Here is a 19,301-nt window from a genome sequence, read left to right as displayed (position 1 = left end):
ATAGGTCACTTGGACATGACACAAGTCAATTGTCATGTTGAAGGTCCAAACAGGTCTCAGAAGTGAGTGGGTGCAGTGCATGTGTTGGTGCGCAGCAGTCAATCAGCTTGATTGAGGTAATCATTTGTGTAAAAAGTGCACATTTATGGGCCTTTCTGGGTGAACATCCATGTATGAAGTATGGTGATTTTGGGGCAGAAAGGCACACAAATCTGTGTTTTTCATGCAAATGATTCCATCAATCAGGCAGAATAAAGAGAAAAAACTGTAATAACAAAGTCGTGGCATGATGGCAGTTGAAGGGCAAGTGCAGTCATCATGTGCAAAGTGTTTGCAGTGGTCAGTAGGGATACAGTGACCCCCAAACCCAAGGGTGGGGGATGGCCTGGAGGCACTACATGGGTCACATATAGCAGTTATGACTACACAGCCTGACCTAGCCCTCAATCACAACACATCAGCCAAGTAACATACACATGGTCTGGACACACACGCATGGGCACTCCCCGGACATTGTCTCAAGATCTGGTAGGTCACAAATCCAAAGGAACTAATGTGGTCCACGATGCACTGCCAGTGGGCCCTACGCTGATCAGATGTAGTCCTGCAACCTGCCGTCACCAGCATGTCGCGGCCATGTTCCGACACGTAGCCCACAAGTGCATCTAGTTCCACATTATTGAAACTCTGCTTCCTTGATGTGCCAGAGGGGCGAGCCGTGTCTGGAGTCCCAGCCTGTTCTGCAAGAGCACGCTTCTTCCTCTTGAGAGGTGGTGCGGACCCTGAGTGGCTTAAGCCGCTCCGGTCTGTAGGGGCTGAAGCGCAGGTGAACTGGCCACTGGAAGCAGGCAATGGCACGATAACCAAATGTCTCACTGCAGGCATTGGCTGTTGGGTGCTGTTGCTAGGACCAGGCGGCACAACTGCCTTGGTGTGAGGGTCCGGGACAAACACTGTCCCGGCTGGGTGACTCGGAGCCGGGGTGGAGTGAGCTGGAGCTGCCCCTGCAGCCTCCTCAACCTGGCTACTCGGGCAGCAGATGACATTGCTGCCCCAGATCCACGTGGCCTGGTGACAACAACTTTCACCGCCACACGTGGCTTGGACTTCGTGATACGGAAGTCGGTCTGTGAGTCATCCCATGCCTATTCGGTGACCATTCCGGGCTGGGCTAGCAGGGCCTGAGCTGGGATGGTGTCAGCTGCATCTCCCTGACCAAATGGGGGGGGGGGGCATAGGTGTCCCTGAATGGTCCTGGACACACTGCCTTTTGGGCCACCCTGCCCACGTTGTGCACCACTGCCACCTTGGCCACCCTGCTCACCCTGCTCATCCTGGCAACGTACTCTACCGTGGACACCTCTTGGAGGTCGGCCACCGTTGCCTCCCTTACCACTCGGTCACCTCCCAACCATGGCACTGATGTACTTGTGCAAATGGGAGGTGCAGAAAACAATTGTCCTGGGCAATTGGGGTGAAGGGGGCAGGGTACTAGATGGAATAGGTACCACTGTGCTCTTGCAAGGCTGTCTGCGACCCCTGGGGAGAAATGACGCATCACGCAATGCTCAGGCACCCCAAAAACAAAAATAAACGTGCATGTGACCCCTCGGTAGCTCACGTGCGTGGAATGAAGGACCTGCAGTACGCTGCGGCACCCAGAAACACAAACAATGTGTATGTGTGGTACATGCAGGCTACAATGACCTCTGAATGGGTACGCGACACACGAGGGCAACCACAGTGGAAAAATACGTGCGCGATTCACCGTCTGCCTGGAAAATGAACGGAAAAAAGATGCGCATGTTTTCGTTGTCAACACCCCTGTCGGGAATTGAAGAATTGAGCTCTGCCGCAGTAAACAAGGAGTACGCACTGCAACCGTTCTGAAGTAATCGTGTGTCAACCCACAAGAAGTACAAGAATCACACGCTCGCTCTCCACAAAAAGAACGTACAAGAAAATGGCGTCCAACATGGACATTTAACCCCTACGCACAGCAACACCTACACATGCCATGTCACTTACGCGCTTATGCGCTAAGGGCCTTTTCACACAAACGTACTGATTTTCACATGCGGATTCACTCTGCATCAAGCTGGCCATGCAACAACACACGGAAGACCATGCTCCTGCCCAGAAGGCCATTTTCCTGCCCCCCAGAGCCCCTAGCAGTCTCCCACGAGTCATCTGCTGCTGCCTGCCTGCCTGCTGCCCACATGCCCTGCTATTTGGTGCACATCATCCATCTGCAGGGGTCCAGTTGCTGCGACTACCCCTGCTGGAACAGAAGACTCCTGACTGCTGTTCCATCGCTCCACAGCCCAGCCCCAGCACCCAGTTGCCCACCCACACCTGCCTCAGGGGTTGCCATGTTGGGGCAAACACCATCTGAGACCACTGGCAACCCCCAGCCAGAGAGGCAGAGGGCTGTCAGCTTCTCAGCCACAGAAGTTGGCATCCTGGTGGAGCAAGTCTTGGGGCATTATGATGCCCTCTTCAGACGACCGTGCGCCGACAAGGATAGACGGAAGAGGACCTGATTAGACATGGTTGCCATCAACGCGAAGGGGGTGGCAACCCACGACTTGAAACACATTCAGAACCGCTGGGAAGACTTCAGGTCCAGGCCCCTCATAAAGGCCTGGCGCCTCTTGCGTGCAGTGGATGCAGGGGGGCACCAGGTCCAACTTACCATCGACCAGATGAGGGTCCTGGAACGCATCAACCCAGTGCTTCACCACCAGGTCCTTGGGAAGCAGACCCGTCTGGAGTCGAGCAGTGAGTGTCTGGGCTATCCCATTCCACACAGTGCATGTTGAGGTGTGGCAGGAGTGTGCAGCTTGGACATATGTCTGACATGGCCCATGCATGGATGTGTGTGTGCAAGGACATGCCCATGCTGCATGTGAGTCCAGTCATGTGTGATGCACATCAATGGTGTATGTGTTCCAATGCATGATGCCCAATTGCATGTGGAGATGCACACATGTTTGGATTTCTGTGTATGTACTATGCCATGGTTGGGGTGTGACACATGGATGTTGGTCCCCCCTTCATGTACGCGCACGGTGTACATGTGCGTGTGTGTGTTTGGTATGTGTGTGACTGTGAGGCGCCATGGATCCATGTGACCCGGACATGTGGGTACCTGATTGGCAGATGTGACTTACTTGCCGATGATTGCACCGTGACAGGTGGTGGAGATGTACAGATGCATGTCTGTCTTTTGGCGTGTGTGCATGTGATCGGCACTCCCCATGTTGCTTGTGACGTCATGCCAACCTTTGGTTGTTCATGCAGTTACGTGTGTATGGATGTTGATGCCTGTTGCATGATACCAGTTTATTTGTGCATGTGTGTGGGTTCAAATCATATGAGTGTTGGGGAGTGTGATGCCGTCTGTGATGTCTGACACTGCCACTCATGTGCAACTGTCATATGTGTATCAGACCATTGTACAGTGCCCTGATGCCTGTGTTCTATCTCTCCCTGTCTGCAGCGTCGACTGATGAAGAGGACGGGGACGGTGCTGTGGAGCACAGCGGCAGGGATGCCACCGCCAGCCGGAGACGCAAGGCCCAGCTACCCTCCCAGCTAATCATATCTTCCGGGAGTGAGGAGTCTGGTGCCGCCTCCATGGCCGCAGCTGCCGATGGAGCACTTTTGGAGCATTGGCGATGGAGCACTTTTCATTTGGCTTTTCATGGATCTCACTTTTTTCTTGGCCGAGGGAAGGTCCAAGAGGCGGCGGTTGGAGGTGGACTCCTTGGCAGCAGAAGGGGCAGCTGAGCCCCCACAGAGGCCTATTGAGGAAGACGGCACAGAGTCATCCAGGTTGGTGGGGGGTTTCGTTGAGGAGGAGGCCGTGACAGACCCACGCACGGGGCCTGGAAGGGGGGATTCCACTGGTGCTAGTGGTGCAGTCCAGGGGCAGGGACAGTAGGCAGCACAGGCCACCGGAGAGGTGCCTGTGTGTAATCCTGTCCCCGATCCTGTGACTGCATCATCCGTCACCAGCAGGGATGCCTTCGTCCAGACCAGTTTACAGGGAGGGGATGGGCGAACAACAACTGGCTTTCCTCTCCCTGCGGACGTGGGAATCTGTGACCGGGTTGAGCCTGTCTGAGCTGGGTTGGAGTTGCGCGCACGTGGTATTCGGAATGACGTGTAGGGTTCTCGTCAGGACAATGCACGTCATTTTGAATACCTGTTTGGGTGCGTTGACCTACTAGGACAGTTCGTCGGCACTGGGTTCCTGCGTGTGCTGGAGGGTCTTGCGACCCCCTCCTCAACTGAACCCCCTATGCGCCAGTCATCCACTGTGCCGTCTTCCCGCCCAAGTATCACCTGGGCCCCCTGTGGAGCTGCCCCTGAGCAAGCGGCCAGGCTGGTAGAGAACACATCCCTGCCGCAGTCGGGAGTTGGAGGTCCAACTGGACCCCAGCAAATGGAGGACGTGCAGGCATCAACAAGCAGGGCACGTGCACGACGACGCCGAGGGATTCCATCAGTCCGGAGGCCGTCGTGGTGGCAGAGGCAGTTGCACTGGAGGCAGCAGCAGGCTCAGTGTGGGAGGCATCATGGCTCGGGGCCATCAACATCCCGGGGGCAGGCATCGGCCGAGGGGCAGGAGGACCCAGGACTGGGAGTGTCTTATGTGTGGCAGCGGTTGGGCCAGCAGATAGATGCGGAGCAGCGGTGGGCGGAGAGGGCAAGGCTCAGGATGGCCATGGCGGAGAACTACAGGAACCGGGCTTTGAGGCAGGCTGAGTGCCTCGAGGAAACTCACAGGGAGTTTGTGGATACCATAGCTGCATCCCTGCAAGACCTTGAGGCCAGGGAACAGGCCCGCCTCCGGATGATCGACGTGGAGTTCGATGATGCCCTGGCCCGGAACATCACCAAGTGAGCCGTGGGATTGGCCAGCCGCCTTTGTACATAGTTCTTTAGACATAGGTTTCCTTTTATTTTTGTATTATTTGGACTGCCTGGACTTTGCTCCACCTTTTTGTACATAGTAATGTTTTATTGGTTTTTGTATAGGTTTTCTTTTTTCTGGGGATCATGGACCCTTGTGACTTTCTTTGTCAATAGTTGCAGACATGTACATTCTTTCTTTTTTTCGACCCATGGAGTAATGTTTTTTTTATTTTGACCTTTGGATTTCGTTTCTTGGACATTGGCGATGGAGCACTTTTCATTTGGCTTTTCATGGATCTCACTTTTTTCTTGGATTTGATTTAGTTTATCATACTGACTGAATAATTTCCATTTTCATGTGGGCTTTTGATTTTGAGTTTACATGTTACATTTAATACATTTATTGGATCTATATTATTTGTGTGGTCTTCTCTCATTGGTTTCGTGCATGTCTCTATGAGCATTGGCTCAGTCATGTGTTGCCACTGTGTGGCTCTGTAGGACATTTATTCATGGGCATGCTGGTTCTTTTCAGACTCTCATTGCATGGGTAATTTACTAGGGAGTGGGTGCATACCCCTGGGTATGCCCCGCAGGCAGCCCATCCACCCTGACCATGCCCCACAGGCAGCCCACACCACAGGGGACCCCCCTACAACACAGCCCCTGCCCGCAGGCAGCCCATCACCCCAGCCCATGCCCCGCAGGCAGCCCACACCACAGGGGACCCCCTACAACCCTGATCATGCCCCGCTGGCAGCCCACACCACAGAGGACCCCCCTACAACCCTGACCCTGCCCAGCAGGCAGCCCATCACCCCTGCACATGCCCCACAGGCAGCCCACACCACAGGGGACCCCTCTACAACCCTGACCCTGCCCTGCAGGCAGCCCATCACCCTTGGCCATGCCCCGCAGTCAGCCCACACCACAGGGGACCCCCTACATCCCTGACCCTGCCCCGCAGGCAGCCCACACCTCAGGGGATCTCCCTACAACCTGGACCATACCCCGCAGGCAGCCCACACCACAGGGGACCCCTTACAACCCTGACCTTAATCCGCAGGCAGCCCACACCACAGGGGACCCCCTACGACCCTGACCCTGCCCCGCAGGCAGCCCATCACCCCTGCCCATGCCTCGCAGGCAGCCCAAACCACAGGGGACCTACCTACAACCCTGACCCTGCCCGCAGGCAGCCCATCAACCCTGTCCATGCCCTGCAGGCAGCAGACACCACAGGGGACCCCCCTACAACCATGACCATATCCCACAGGCAGCCTACATCACAGGGGACCCCCCTACAAAACTGACCCTGCCCCACCAGCAGACCACACCACAGGGGACCCCTCTACAACCCTGACCCTGCCCTTCAGGCAGCCCATCAGCCCGGGCCATGCCCTGCAGGGAGCCCACACCACACGGGATCGCCTACAACCCACACCATGCCCTGCAGGCAGCCCACACCACAGGGGGGACTTTTTCCACATGATTTGCCTGGCGCAGGTGGGGTACGCATATTGCAGGGGGTGCGTGAGGCGATTTTCACACGATTTGGCTGCCCGTGCATGGTACGCGTATTCACGGGGCCCTTTTCCACATCATTTTGTAAGCGCAAGCAGGGTATGCGTATTCAAGGGGGTGCGCAAGTAGATTATCACGCGTTTAGCCTGCCGCGAGTGGGGTACGCGTATTGAAGGTGGTGCGCTGGGAGATTTGCATGCGTTTTGGCTGCCGCAAGCGGGGTACGCGTATTCCAGGGGAATGCGCGAGTGGATTTTCATGCGTTTTGGCTGCCGCAAGCGGGGTACGCATAGTTTTTCACGTGATAACAGTGTAGGTGGCCTGTAAACTGGTCCAGGGTTAGCGCGGCCCTTTGCGCCGTATTGGGGATTTCTATGGCTTTTCCTGGCGCAAGGGGCGTTCTTGGGGGTGCAACTGGCGCTGTTGGAAGTTCGCTGCGCCTCGGCTGCAAATGGCTTGGGAAATCCATGAATACGTGGTGCATGGAAATGGTATTTAGCGCAAGCGGCTGGCGCATGCTCTCTCTCTGTGCCAGCCGCATGTGCTACTTCTGCGCTGGATTCTATGAATTATCCCCATTGTGTCTTACAGTGGGCCTGAACAACGATATGCACGAAAGGAGGGGAATTGGTTATCCACTATAACATCGTAAAATTATTATCATTGTCCTGAAGACGGCTCTAACAGCAAAGACAGTCGCTAGAGATAGTGGGGGTCATTCTGAGTTTGGAGGTAGCCATGGTGCTATTAGCACCATGGCTGCCTCCAAACCTGGGTCCGGGTCTGGTGTCTCTGAATGGGGACTTACCGGGTCATTCCAACCTTGGAGGACCCGGTAAGTCCCCATTCAGAAAACCATTCCCCATTCCCATTTGAGCCCCCATAGGGCTCAATGGGAATGGGGAAGGAGCTATTAACGGGCCTGCAAGTTGCGGGCCCGTTATTAGCTCCAAGGTCCCTTAACGGATCCCGCTAAGAACGGCTGGTCAGACTAGCCGTTCCTGGTGGGACCCGCTAAGGGACCACGGAATGTGGCGGTAGGGGGTTAACGGCACCGGCATCCTTACTGGTGCCGTTAACCCCCTACCGCCATACTCGGAATGATGCCCAGTGTCTCATCTAATGCAACATGCCGAAACATATGTCGAGCATCTAAAAAGGACATAAACATCTTGACCTGCAAAACAGAACTTTTTTGAAACATGATATCTCTGTCATTACCCATTTCGTGATTATGTAGCAGTTTCATGGATAGAAACTTCTAAGATATGATTTGTCCAACAGTATACATTTTGTAGAAACTAAGACCAAAACATTTTTCCTTGCACTTACTAACCCCACTTTCACAATAAGTGTCTCTTTTATGTGTGACATCAGTCATTTGGATTCTCCTTCAGAGGAGTCCTTTATAAATAAGAATCTGTAATAAAATGTGTATTTCAAATATGTTATGTTTTGATGTGGTATGGTTACTTGAAATAATTATTCTATGCCTAAAATTTGATTGAGGCTTTATGTGAGGCTTTAAAGGCACATTGACCTACTAGAGGTTGTGGTCTTGATATTTGGGGTAAATGTTCTTCTATGTGCTTTATGTTGATCTGATATCCCTGACAGAAGACAGTACCTCGGTAACAAAAGGGGTCACCCATCTTTTCTACTAACGTAGGACAACCCTTTGGTTGTTGGGTACATACACAAAAAACTGTGTTTCTATCAAGAAGTAATAATAACCAGTGGGACTCATCCCTCGTGGAAAGTTCCCCGGTGCATTTCCCAAAAAATGGAAAATGTAAATACAGGTTTGTTTTCGGATGACATTTTTAAAAAACTCATCAGCCAAGTGTCTGAGCTCACCACTGAAGAAAACCTCCCAAATACCAAAATTGAAATAGATTTAGACATTCTAACACAGAAGAGGAAAAAACTAGTAAGGACAGAATCACACGGCCAACTTATGTTGGCCTATTTGAAAGCTGGAATCATCCCAGAAGGTCTCCAGATAAAATATGTTCCAAGAGTTTTTACTGATAATGCTAAATTTAAAGGTAACTTCAGTGGTGTAGGCAATAAGTGCTCAAGAGATTGGTTGATTTTGGTTATCCAAAGAGCAGAAGAAGAAGCAGCACAACAAAAACCTGAAATAAAAGCTTTGGAAAGTAAAATAAAAATAATCTATGCAGAGATAAAAACTAAACCCGAGAAAATAGAAGAAGAGATTATAAAATTCAAAAAATGTACTCTGGATAAAAAATCTGGAAGCTGAAAAAGGTATAGAATCATAAAAAGAGACAAGAACATATCCCTACCTAGTGGAATCATACTATGAAGACCAAAACAAATTAAACCAAAGTCGACAAAGAAACATTGGTTACCCTAGAAAACATTTTGTTACCTTTTCTAACACAAGTAATAGCACTACTAGTAGTGGCTCTGATAGTGCCACAACCTCAGGAACAGCTACAGGAGGTGGCCCTCAGAAACAACAGTTTTTTCAAGGGCGGGGAAAAGAAGGACGCAACCGACAACAGGGCCCACAAGGGATGCAAACTCGCAACTGGCAAGGACCTCCTCCCAATTGGTAGTCCCAACTTTCAACCTCACCACCCATAATCTGTCAGAATCAGAAAAGAATGTACTAATAGAGGCTTAAGTTTTGTTCCAACTATGAAAGCCAATAATTTTCAAAAGGCTCTAGAACTACAAAAATTGTTTAGACTAGTCCGGCTTAAGTACTTCTTTTGTAATTCTACCTCTGAGATCAGAACAGATAATGTTATATGCTTAAAACCTCAATCTACCCTCTGCCCAACAGATAGGGCCTCATTACGACCCAGGCGGAGGACCATGGTGCTATTAGCACCATGGTCCATGCCGGTGTCCGCCATGGCGGAATGGGGAATTACCACCCCATTCCGAGGTTGGCGGGGCGGTAATTCCCCATACTGCCATGGCCCTTCCCCATTCCCATTTTTGCCCCATAGAGCTCAATGGGAATGGGGAAGGCGCTAATTACGGTACCGCTATTAGCGGTACCGTAATTATTGCCAAGGTCCCTTTGCGGCACCCTACTTTAACGGCTGGTAAAACCAGCCGTTAAGGTCGTGTCCCGCAAAGGGACCTCGTAATTAGGTGCTAATAGGTTAACGGCGCCGCAGCCTTTTACGGCGCCGTTAACCCATTAGCGCCTGGGTCGTAATGAGGCCCATAGTATTATAAGTGCAGCAATTCTAGCTTTTGAGAATAAGACCACCCATGAAGTTGAACAATTACTGCAACAGAAAAACGATCACACCGATAATCTGTCATGGCAAGAAAGAGAAGCCCTTAAGGGGCTACAAAATAACAACATGTTAGTAATTAAACCGGTTGACAAAGGTGGGGGGATTGTTCTATGGGACAAATTAGCATACGACATTGAAGTTCATAAACAGTTAGGTAACAAATCCATTTATCGTATTCTAAACCATGATCCAACTAAAAGACTCACGGAAGAGATTCAAAGCTTAATGCATCACTCAGCGTTAGAAGGCTGGATTGATGAGGTCGAACAGTGATTTCTTATAGTGAAAAATCCAACTATACCCGCCTTCTATATTCTCCCCAAAATACATAAACACCCCACTGTACCACTAGGGAGACCAATAGTTTCAGCCATAAAATAAATTCCATCCTAGAGCCGTTATCAATATATGTGGACCATTTCTCGTGTCCTTTTGTAAAAGAGATGCAATCTTACATAAAAGATACCACTAGTATGATTCTAGCTCTGGCAGACTTACAGATTGAAACGAGCGGCTTCTTAGTCACCCTTCATGTAACCTCGTTATACACAAGTATACCACAAGAATGTATACTTGTGATTGAGAAATATTTGAATAAATGTACCATGACTTTACATACAGTACCAACAGCATTAAGTTTAGAGTGCACAAGAATAGCTCTAACTGAAAACTTTTTTCTTTATGATGGCTCGTTTTTCAATCAAAGGCACGGAACAAGTATGGGTGCAACGTTTGCCCCAGACTTGGCTAATCTCTTTATGGATAGCCTAGAAATTCAATCAATCTACGATCCAGCTAACCCGTATAAAACCAAGATTGTTAGCTGGCATTGTTATATTGATGACATCCTTATGGTCTGGAGGGGCTCAACAACTGAACTTAATTTGTTCATTATATGGCTAAACCAACAAAATGTTCACACACAATTTGCAAGCAACCACGATCTGCTGAAAATGCCCTTCCTAGACCTTGAAATTAGAAAAACAACTGACGGTAACTTGAAACTACTTTATTCAGAAAAGAGACAGATAAAAATATGTTACTGCAGTATCAGAGTTTCCATCCTTTGAACCTAAAAGAAAGTCCTCCAGTGGGCCAATTACTGAGGATTAGACACAATTGCACTGAAATTAATGAATATAAACACCATGGAAAGATCCTTAAGGCTTGCTTGAAAGATCGAGTTTATCCAACAAAAGTTGTACAACGAACATACCAAAGAGCAAAAAATACAAACAGAGACATTTGCCTCAATCCACATAAAAGACGCACATTCATAAAATCACATGTGTATCGAGCTTTACACCAATCAGTAACAATCTGAGAAGAATTGTACTGAAAAACTAGCATATTGTCAAAACTATGGACTTTGAACCAGAATGCCCTATATTTGCCTTTAAGAAACAACCTAATTTAAAGGATAAATGAGTACATACTTATCCACTTACAACGCAGAGGAAGACTAAACAAAGCACTCTCTGGGATCTTCCACCTATAGATGGACACTTTAAATGTTGTAAGTGCTCAGTCTGCTCATTGACTAAAAATATAAAAACAATTGATCTGCAAGGCTGTGAGTGGAAACTTAAAACATTCACCAACTGTAATACACAATGGGCCATATATGGCATTAAATGCCCTTGCAACCTCTTATATATAGGTAAAACAAAACGTTAGATCAAACAAAGAATATGCGAGGGCAGGTCTTGTATAAAAAATATAGTCGAAAATAAACCCTTGGTAGCTCACTTCTTGAAAAAACAACATTTACCCTGCAACATTTTTTGGTTCGTTATTCAGACTATCCAGCAGACCCCAAGATGTGGTGATCGTGATCTCGCTCTTAAAAAAACTGTACAGAAATAGATTTTTAATCTGAACACAGTAAAAAATTGACTGAATTCAGCAGTTGAATGGAGTCTGTTCACATAAGCCCAAAATCAAAATATATTACACAGTATGGAAAATGTCAACAATGATTACCTAAAATGCAAGATAACATCAAAACTTTCCTGTGAAACATCATTAGAAATATATTTTTTCAAAAAAGTAAATTCAAAAAAGTAATCTCAAAAAATAATGACAATCGTTGGGCATTTTTAGACAGAATAATGTGTGGCGTTTATTATTATCTATATTAATATAAAAGATCTCATTCAATGTATAGTCATCGAAATGAAAAACCCCGACGACGAGGTGTCATACTAAATATCCGGTGAATGTCATCTTGATGAATTGCACAATTATGTAAATCTGAGTAACTAAGATTAGGTAATCTAGTTTCAAAAACCATTTATTGCTGTTTGAGCCGTATCTTTCTTCATAAATATTACACTCTGGCCACTCTCCTAAAATGGCGCCTTTATCAGTACACTGTGCACGTTTGTTTCGAACGTCCTATTAGCAGTACGGATCACGTGGCTCTAAACACTGTGATGCATCACGGAATTTAAACGAAGTGGAAGTCAAAAGACAGGACCGGTCGCGTTCACCGATGGAATTCAAGAAATCGTCTCTGAACAGCATCGGTAAGCACGGTTATATATCGCATTTATTCTCCTTTCTATCTCAGAGAAGAGAGCTATATGAATGCTTTCGAAATATCAACATAGCAGATAGTTCCCCATAGCACTATTTTAATAATAAACCATCTCTTTCATACAGCGCATTAACTCGAATGAACAAACTGGATGCAAGTGAATGAAGAGTTGACAAGATTAGAAATTCGACTACATATTGAGAAAACTTAATAACATTGGCTGTACTTGAACGAAAGGAACCGTCTGCCCCATTAAAAATACGAAACAGGTAAAAGCTATTTAATATGCAGTGAATAGATCGATAAACACATATTATAATGCCATCAATGCCGTTATTTAAAATACTTACATGATTCTGACCAAACACTGATACCTGACGGTATCTAATACTCTACTATTCTTTTTATACAGAGTGTAAACCCAAACAAATAATTAATTCAGCATCAGGAAATAAAAACCAGACATACATGTGAAACACAAATATATGTCAAGATAATTGGAGCTTCGTTATGTTATGTTATTTTATTTATAAGGCGCCAAAGCCTGAGGGCGTCCAGGTGCCATGAAGAAGGAATATAGAGCCCTTACTAATAGAACCAGGTAGCTGGATCAGGAAATTATGAGAATAAAAAGGTCTTAGACTGTTTCCAGAAGATCAGAAGATTGGCTGTGTTGCGTAAGAGAACCGGCAGGGGATTCCAGGCCTGTGCGGCCTGCACATGAAAAGCGCGACCATTTCCACAAGCTCTTTTAACTCGGTCTACTTGTAGGAAGCAGGCCTTAGTCGAAGAGATCTACTAGGCGTATATAGTCTCAGCCTGTTCTTGAGGTATATAGGTGCGTCACCATAGACACATTTGCGACAAATTGTCAGAAGCTTGAACTCTATTTTTGCTGAGACTGGCAACCAGTGGAGACTCCTCCTGGCTGCTGATATAGGCTCTAGGCGCTTCATCTGAAAGACGAAGCGCTTACCTTAACTCGAGTGAATTGAACCTCCTGCTTTCATTTGAAAGATACCAAAGCAGGTACAAACAACACAATAGTTTCGGAATTTTGAGTAAGCGAACCTATCAATTTGAAATTTACACACAGACTTTTTCTGGTCTTCTTTTGTATAGGTTCCTTTATGGTTTGTCCTACCTACAAATGATGTAGAGTGGGGATCCTTCTATGAATTAAAAACAAAAATGAAATAAAAATAAAAGATATTTTAAACAACTGATTCAAGAAACAGGTCAGTCTTTTTAAAGTTATGTTTGACAAGAATGTATAAATTGCAAAGCGATAATACGCAAATGACTATTATTTCAAAAGTTATCATTTACTCTTGTAGACATAATAGACTGCCTGGAAGTGTTCTTCTAAAGAAAATAAAAAAATTGTCAAACATTGAATACCATCCGGATATATATTCTTTCCAACCTGACTTGTTATTAACAGAAAGGTCAGTGTCCACCATTGCCATCACATTAAGATGTTTCTCTACCACAGAATGTTTATGTATAATAGTATTAGTTATAGTGTTTTGACAAGTTTGTTTGATATTGTGTCTTACAATGGGCCTGAACAACGATATGCATGAAAGGAGGGGAATTGGTTATCCACTATAACATCGTAAAATTATTATCATTGTCCTGAAGACGGCTATAACAGCAAAGAGAGTCGCTAGAGATAGTGTCTCATCTAATGCAACACGCCGAAACATATGTCGACCAACTAAAAAGGCCATAAACATCTTGACCTGCACAACAGAGCTTTTCTGAAACATGATATCTCTGTCATTACCCATTTTGTGATTATATAGCAGTTTCATGCATAGAAACCCCTAAGGAATGGTTTGTCCAACAGTATACATTTTGTAGAAACTAAGACCAAAAATATTTTCCTTGCACTTACTTACCCAACTTTCACAATAAGTGTCTTTTTTATGTGTGATGTCAGTAATTTGGATTCTCCCTTAGAGGAGTCCTTTTTTAAATAAGATTTCGTAATAAAATATGTATTTCAAATATGTTATGTTTTGATGTGGTATGGTTACTTGAGATAATTATTCTATGCCTAAAATTTGATTGAGGCTTTATGTGAGGCTTTAAAGTTACATTGACCTACTACAAGTTGTGGTCTTGAGATTTGGGGTAACTGTTCTTCTATGTGCTTTAGGTTGACATTTTTACTAAAGGCCTTTGCCCAGAGTTCAAGATACAAATTGCAATTTCTTAGCATGCTGGAAGATTATCCAGGTGTCCCTGTCGAGATCTATCTATGTCTCTTCCCACTCTGGGATGCTTTCAGTCTTTCTCCACTCTTAGTCTTTAAATCTTTCACCCTCCCCCACTCTGGGGTTCTCTTAGTCTCTACTCCCCACTATGGGGTTTTCTCAGTCCTTCCCCACTCTAGAGTTCTTCTCCTTCTCACTCTCCACTCTGGGGTTTCTTCAATCTTGCCAAAGTCTGGGATTCATCTCCTTCTCACGCCCCACTCTTGGACGGTCTCTATCACTCCCCGCTCTGGGGCTTTTCTCTGTCTCACTCGCCGCTCTGGGGCTCTCTTCCTTCTCTCTCTCCACTTTGGGGTTCTTTCAGGCTCTCCCCACTCTGGAGGCGGTAGGGGATTTCTTCTCCCTCTCCACTCTGATGCTCTTCTTCTCACTCCCCTCCTCTGGGGTGTTCTTCGTCTTTTCTGAATCTGGTATTTTTTCTCTTTGTGTCCCTCCTTTACGCGGCCTCTCGTTCCACTGGAGACAAGTGTTTACCTGAATGTCTCTAACGGTGTTCTTTGGGAGTGCTGTTGAGCCTTGCCAGTTCTCCAGTCGTCGGGGAGCTGCTTATGTATCTCTTCTGCCCAGCTCCTCGTTGGCCTCCCAGGTTTCAACTCTCTCGTCCTGGCCACCCAGTTAGCATAGAGTCACTTATGTAACTTTTCCACTGGGTTCCTTGTCAGGTTTCGGAGAATGTTTTTTCTTGTTCTCGCAACTCGGTCGGTGCTGAGTCTCAAACTTTGACATCATACTTCATAAACCGTGGATACAACCACAGAACTGTGGAGAGTCTCCTTCAAAGAGCATCACAGATCACCCAGAGAAACCTCTTAGAATACAGAACAAAAGAGGCACAATCCCGGGTGCTACTGGTGGTCACATACAATCCAGAGTTGGAAGCCCTCCGCTGATTGCTAAGGAACTACAACCCATTCTACAACAAGATGAACATCTGAGAGACTTTTTTACCAGAGATGCCCTACCTTGCTTTCACACAACCAGCCAATCTAATGAGAATGATGGTAAGAAGCAAACTATCACAAATAGCACAGATTATGGAACCGTGCCTTGCAGAAACAAAGGATGTTTAACCTGCCCACATATAATTTCAGACACAATCAAGATGCCCCACATAGGGCAGGACTACAAACGGATATGGCGTATTATATGTATATCCAGCAATATTGTTTACTTGATTATATGCATATAATGGCCATGGCAGGGCTACTATGTAGGGGATGTGGGATGTTTTTACCCATGCATCCGAGCCCTACCACAAAAACTGTGCCTTACTTGCATGGAAAACATCATGATGGCCAGAACTCCCCAGAGAGTGCACAGGGAAAACATGAAGAATAGGCTGCCACCCATTTTTGCCTATGTTGTGGGCACAGAAGGGCACTGCCTAAAACCACCATTGGTCTACACACAGTAGCCTGAAACCATTGCAAAAGGGGCAATGCTGATTGCCAAAAGCAACCCATAACTATTGGGAATTCATTTTCTTCAGGTCAAATATGGCTGAATTATGGGCACAAAATTATTTTACTGCAGAACCACACCAGTGCCATGTGCTGAACCTGGATAATATACTTCCATGTAAAATCTCTTGTTTGAAATGCATTAATTCAAGACTGATCCAAAAAAAAATGCATGCAGTACCCGCTTTGGACTCAAGGCGGCACTTGCGGTTTAAACTCTGACAGGAGAACTGCTACTTCAGAAGCTAATCAGCCTTCTGTGACAATTGGGACTTCAAAGCTTGTTAGGTAATGGAAGATCTAACCACCTGCTGTTCCCAGAGACAATCTGATTTGATTAACAGGCCAAAAGGCTGGGAAACCTTCTCACCTCAGAAAGCCCAGGATATCACATGGTCATGCTAACCAAATGCAAAGTGGCCCCCTGGTCTGTTGACCTCAGCTTGCTGGAGCCCACACAAAAGACCTTTTCCATTGAATAGGATATGGTGATTTTGGGCCTCATTACGACCCAGGCGGTAAGGGGTTTACGGCGCCGTAAACAGCGCCGACCCTTACCGCCTTAGTACGAGGTCCCTTAGCGCCATGGCGACTTTAACACCTGCTTTTAGCAGGTGTTAAAATCCATGGCGCTAAGGGACCATTGAGTTAATTACGCCACCGTAATTTACGGTGGCGTAATTAACGCCTTCCCCACTCCCATTATGCCCTATGGGGCAAAAATGGGAATGGGGAAGGGTAAATGGGGATTGGGGACTTACTGCCCCGCCAAGGTCCGAATGGGGCGGTAAGTCCGCCAACCACCATGGCGTAAACGTAGTTTACGCCATGGTGGTAAAGTCACGGCCCAGGCGGTAACTTACCGCCTGGGTCGTGATGAGGCCCTTTGACTGTTTCCTGTCAACAAAGATCTACCAGCCAGGAGAGACATGTGATCACTGTCATCCCCAAACTTTGGGGGCGGACTCAAACACTGCAGTACTTTGAATTGAAAGCAAATATATATTTTACAGAAATACTGATAACTCTTGGTAACCAGATGACAGAAATGTGAAATTTGGGGATCCTTAAAATGAAAACTTTGCCCACAATTCAAGCCCAAACTCCAATTTGTGTGATGTTCTCGGGCAAAACCCCACTATTTATTGATACTACAGACTCTGTGTTTAAGCTAGAGACATGGGAATTTACTGGAGTATGTATGGACAGGCCGTGTATATGTGTATAATTTTTAATGAAAAACCAATGTTGCATAACCCACTAAAATCGAAAATAAGTTGCCATTTCTTTACCCAAGCTCCTAAAAACACCAGAGTCGGAACAGTGCCTACCTCATGTGATATATGATGTGTGCAGGTGATGTAAAAGCAACTGTGTATTTGGGAAAGATGTATTTGGATCAAATATAGATTTGTGTGTAAAGATGACAGGGGAGGGCCATCTGGCCATAAAATCTACCTCATCACTCTGACTCACAACTCAGTTCCCCCAATCAAGGGAGAAAGGAAAGCTTGGCCAATGATAAATTGAGAAAGGGGCTGGCTTAGTGATGCTGCGCACACACCCACTTTCTAAACACATAAAAGCAGACGGTGCAGGACAAGTGGAGAGCCCTTTTTCACTTTCCACGGGACGCTCTGCCGGGAGACTTCAGACTTCAATCCATCAATCTTCAGAGACCAAGACTTTACTTCAGAATTTGTAAAGAACAGGCCTAACCCACAAGCTGAGTTCTCTTCAGCAGGCCTCAAAATCATTTGCAGACTATTCACAGCTGGGCTTAGCTGTTGATTCTGGCCTGAAACCCTGCGCCAGAAAGATCCAGAAGCAGTGCTGTACCCAGAGAAAGCAGAGACACCCAGAAAGCAGACCAGAGATCCAGAGAACCACAGGCCGCTGTATCCGGGGAGCTGACCCAGACGCTGTGAGCAGAACCGGTGCATGACAGACCCAGCAGAGCGGAGCTGACCCAGGCGCTGCGCGCAGAGACCGTCCGTGGCGAGGGAACCGCAGCCAATCCTGACCCGATCCGTGGCGAGGTCCAGTCCTTTCAAAGCTAGGAGTGAGTACTTAGATCAGATTGTGTCAGAAATAAGCTCTTAGTTAAACTAATTTAATCCAACTATTTTAATCTGATTAGAACTGTCTCCTGGAAATCGTGTCACCTGTCATTTTCAAAGCTGTCACCTGTCAATTTGAGTTAATTTAAATCCGAAAAACGACCTTTACAAAATCGTTCATATCTCTGGAACCGTTTGTCCTAGGAACTTGGTTTAACTTTCCTCTGAAAGCTTAGAATCTCAGCTTTCCAAAGAACCTAGAACCGACCTTATACATTTGCCGTAATCGCGATTCACGCACTTGCGAATTTTGCCACGATTTGCGATTGGCCTGATTTCTTTACCTGTAAAAAGATAGCAGCTTTTTGCTTTCCTTTGCTAAAAATTTGTTTGCCTCTTAATAGCCATCCCTGAATCATTCCTAAAGTGAGCCTGAGCTCATCCCAAGTATCTCTCACTCACCCTGAACCTCCTAAAGGGAATTAAAAGCATTTTCAGCATATTTCTCACTTCATTGCCACCACATTCAAAGCACTTGGGCCTGTGTTTTAAAAGTCATACCTGTTTTCTCTAAGCTTGCTGGGGTGGGAATTTAATTTCGTATTGTATTTGATTGCATTCCTGAGAACTGTGTGTGTTACTTCCATCTCCTTGCATTGCATAATGGGGTGGGGGGGTGAATTGCCACCAGGGGGAAAGTGAACATATGATATCTTTTGAAACCATATTAGTTAGTTTCTGTACTGCATTTTCATTCAACATTGCATCCATTTGAAACCATAAAAGTATTTGTGCTGCCTTATCCATCCTACACCAACTCCTCCTTGATTATAAAGAAGTGTGCTAGTGTCAGATTACCCATTTTTGATTAACATTATATTTATAAGGGCGATATCGATTATTAATTTATTATAAAAGCGTGGTATCTATATTTTGTTTTATTTCTCAAATAAACCTTTTAAACTTGCAAAACAGAACTACTTCTTGGCTCAGTGGGGTCAGGGGGATTCTAAGAGAGGGGTGTTATATAGGGGTAGTCATCCAGAACTCATGAACTGGACATAAAGGTATATCAATAAGGGTTTCCATTCAGTATCCCAGACTAGGCATTGACTTAGCTGTAGTGTTGAATTGAATCCTCTTGCAAATTGGGGGCTCGTAGCCGGGGATTCTGGATTAGATCTATCACTTGTGCAGATTAATACAGTGTGCTAACTGACAAGATACAT

This window comes from Ambystoma mexicanum, chromosome 14 (assembly GCF_040938575.1).
Source record: "Ambystoma mexicanum isolate Mex_15411 chromosome 14, UKY_AmexF1_1, whole genome shotgun sequence".
Taxonomy (NCBI): domain Eukaryota; kingdom Metazoa; phylum Chordata; class Amphibia; order Caudata; family Ambystomatidae; genus Ambystoma; species Ambystoma mexicanum.
This window is presented reverse-complemented; position numbering follows the sequence as displayed.